Genomic DNA, 3,870 nt, shown 5'->3' with positions numbered 1-3,870 from the left:
GCCGTAGCTGCAGGGCGCGCATTAACGTCACAGCGCGGGGTGGAGACAAGCGGCGCACCCGCCGCTTTGCGGCAGCGGGTAATGCCGAACGACGGTTGCCGCGCTTTGCGGCCGCTCGAGGGTGGTCAGGCTGCTGCCCGCCGAGCCACCAAAGTGTCACAGCTGCGGGGGAGCAAGGGGGCCGAGAGGCAGCCGGGCCGCTTCCACCCTTTGAGGGGCGGTTCTGTCGCCGTCCACCCGAGCTCATCCAGCCGTTGCCATGGCAAGGCGTGGCCGGCCGGCCGCCCGCCGCGCTTCTGTGACGTCACGGTCTCGCCACTTGAAGTCATCGCCGGGCGGTGCCGGGGGCGTGGTCAGCGCCGGTACCGGCTAACTTCCGGGGCAGGAGGCTGGAGACGAGCTGGGTGGGGCCGGGAAGAGTAAAGGATTCCAGGATGTTAGGTAAACGGTGTGGCCGAGTTTCGCTGAGTCCTAATAAGCGGTGACGTCACGAGTAGTAAAGGAGGGCTCATTATGGACCGCGTCCCCCGTGGGTCGTCCAATGCACAGGATAATACTGTGCTGCCCTGCGGAACACAGGTCCTGCACGCAGGTGGCACTCAATAATGCCCACCGCTCACCGCCCGAGCGAGAGGAGGCCTGGGGAGGGGGTGACTGGTCAACTATAAGCTTTGAGGCCTTGCTCCACCCAGGACAGGGTCTGGATAAATGGTGCTGTGCACCCGCATGCCTCGCGTACCTCCTGGGAGCATTTTAACGTTGGAGGAGACGCTTCCATTCAAGTGTTTATTAAGTGCCCACAATCGGCTCTGAAAATAGAATGGTGAGCTGGACCGTGCCGTCACTTGCTTAGGGAGTTCTCAATCCTGGGAGCAAGTGAGTACAGGACGTTAAATAAATAGACACGTTGGTTTCAGAGGGTGTTACAAGGTGGTGTGGAGCAGTGACAGAGCCGCACCATAATGGCTAAAGGTACATGTAATCAGATGGGAGGAAGATCCCTTGCTCTCTTGACTGTTGTCCCACTGACTAGTAGCCAGATGAGGTGCAAAGAAAAAGTGGGGGTAGGATCCCTGACCAGCGAGGCACAGTTGCCCAAATGTGTGGCTCAGTTACTTGCGCCAAAGCGCCCTATTCCCTAAAGCGCCAAAGGTCGCCGGTTCAATTTGCAGTCAGGCCACATGCCCAGATTGTGGATTCAGTTTCTGGTTGGGCTGCATACATGAGAGACAAGTGATCGATGTTTCTCTCCTTCTCTTCCTTCCCCTCTCTCTAAAAAAGCATATCAAATCTTTTTTAAAAAGTGGGTAGGATAATTCAACTGGAATGGGACAGTGGAATGGCAGTGGTTTGGCAGCAAGCCAGGCCCTTGCAGAGGCAACCTTTAAGGCTTATTCTGCCCCAGTCCTACAGTCCCGCTTTCCACCGCAGCGTCTCTAGGAAGCCCAAGCCACACCCCCCGTTGTCCTTTCTCACTGCATCCTGACTTTCTCCATGCTAGAAAGGAGTGTATTTAAAATCAACCTCCTTCTCCAGCCATGCCGGGACAGACGGACTCTTGCTCACTTCTGTGCCTGTAACACTAGGCACTCAGTCTGTGTATGGTGGACAAAGGAAGGAAGGAATGAAAGAATTAACTCCATGGTCCTCCCAAATTCTGGCCTTCCTCAGACTTCCCTGTTCCATCTTTTCTCTTCCACTTTGAGGTTCAGGAAAGCCTGCTTTCAGGCCCTCAACTCCTAGGGGAGTGGATGGCACCATGGCCTCGGCTCCAGAGGTATTTCGCTTTAAATCTGAGTTCCAGCCTTGCCCTGTAAAAGGGCAGGGTGGTTTGTGCAGCAGGCAGAATGCAGAAAGTGAGGCCAAGTTAGGGATTGTGCCTGCCAGAGGCTGTGTAACTATGGGTGGGGTTACTGACCTCTGGTCCTCCACATCTTCATTGTACATTAGGATTAACTCTGGTTTCCTCGGGTCTAACGTAGGAGTCCATGAGTTAATGAATAACGAACTGTGGCGTACGTAGTCCCTAACTGCTGTGGCTCAGTGGGTTGGGCATTGTCCCATAAAGCCAAAGGTCCCTGGTTCGATTGCTGGTCAGGGCACATGCCTGAGTTTTGAGTTTGGTCCACAGTCAGGGCACATACAAGAGACAACTGATTGATGATTCTCTCTCATATCAATGTTTTTCTCCCTTTCTTCCCCATCTCTAAAAATGAATAAATAAAATCCTAAAAAAAAAAACCTGTAGCATAGGAACTTTGGCCTCAAATGAACATATTTCTGTCTAGTCATTTGGGATCTTTGAAAAAAGCAAACTACCTTTCCAGCTTTCTCATTTTTAACCCATTTCAAATGTGGTCCACATTTTCTGTGTTCTCCAGTTTTGGTTATGGGGACACTATTGGGAAAGCTGAGGTGGAAAATAGCCCCCTTGGGGTTCTTGATAAAATAATAACAATGTACAGAGGATGAGCTGGTCTCCCTGTCACCCTCCAGAAATTCAAATTGTATCCTTGCCAGTAAATCCCAAACTGGACTTCACGGAACACCACCTTCTATTTTTTTACTCTTACAAAAGGAGGATCCATCTGTGTCCCCCTCATTAGAGAGACCTCGGGACAGGCTCAGGGCTGTGTCCTGGTGTCCAGCACCAGCCCAGGCGTAAGCAGGTGCCCTGGTTCATTTTATCAAATTGACAAAGGTTAATTGCATCCCCTAGAGCCAGGGCTCTACGCATACTGTGCAGAGATTTGCTTAAACTTGCACATTCCCATTTTTAATATGTGAAAATTAAAGTTTGGAGATGTGAAGCGACTTAACTGACCCCCAGCGTTTTGTTTTGTTTTGTTTTGTTTTGTTTTAAGATTTTAAATTTATTTTTAGAGGGGGAGAGAAGCATCCAGGTGTGGTTGCCTCTCAAATGCCCCCTACTGGGAGCCCGGCTCAAAACCCAGGCATGTGCCCTGAGTAGGAATCTTACTCGCCACCCTTTGTTTTGCAGTCTGGTGCTCAATCCACTGAGACACACCAGCCAGGGCTGACCCCTAACTTTGAAACTCCAGTGCTACTGCCTTCCATCAGTGGGTAGTGCTGGATCCCACTGTTCTGAGGAAGTGCCTAAAACCTCTACCCACTACTCCGGTCCCAGTGTCTGCATTGGAAGAGTTGTTAATCATAATGTGTGGCACAGTGCCTTGTCCACAGGACTGACTGGGAGAAATCAGGGTTCTCTCTCTTCAGAAGTTGTGAACAATGGAGGAAAAACGAGCCAGAAGACACATGGGAGAGGCAGTGAGGGACACCCTTGAAAACACTGAGGTCCCAAGGTTGCAGAAGCTCCTGGGATGAACTGTCCATCTCCAGGGTCTCCCCATCCTCTGAGGACATCCTTCAGCAATGAGGTCTATACCATGTGACAGCCCAGCCATCTCTGATTGGCCCAAAGTAAACCAATCAGATCCTCTAGGATTACTCAGTGGAAGGAGGCAACTGATTTGTGATATGTGATAGTGGCCTTCTGCCACAGGTGGCTTCTTGGGCATCTGTCTGCCCCATTGTTGTGGTACAGTGTAAGGTGACCAGGCACCCCAGTTTTCTTGGGTCTCCTGGGACTGTCAGTGCTAAAACCCAGAAGTCTTGACAAATCAGGATGGCTTAGTCATCTGAATGTGGGGCATGCAGTGTCCTACCTGTAACTAAGCCACATTACCACCCCACTTCCAGGGGGCCAAGGCCTGGGCAAGGTAGAGGTTGAATCACATCCCCCCAAAAATCCATGTGCACCTAGAACCTCAGAATGTGACTGTATTTGGAAATAGGGTCTTTGCAGGTATAATGAGTTAAGATGACATCATGCTGGATCAGGGTAAG

The sequence above is a fragment of the Artibeus jamaicensis genome, unplaced genomic scaffold (genome assembly GCF_021234435.1).
Source record: "Artibeus jamaicensis isolate MK-2021 breed Jamaican fruit bat unplaced genomic scaffold, CSHL_Jam_final scaffold_537, whole genome shotgun sequence".
NCBI lineage: Eukaryota > Metazoa > Chordata > Mammalia > Chiroptera > Phyllostomidae > Artibeus > Artibeus jamaicensis.
This window is presented reverse-complemented; position numbering follows the sequence as displayed.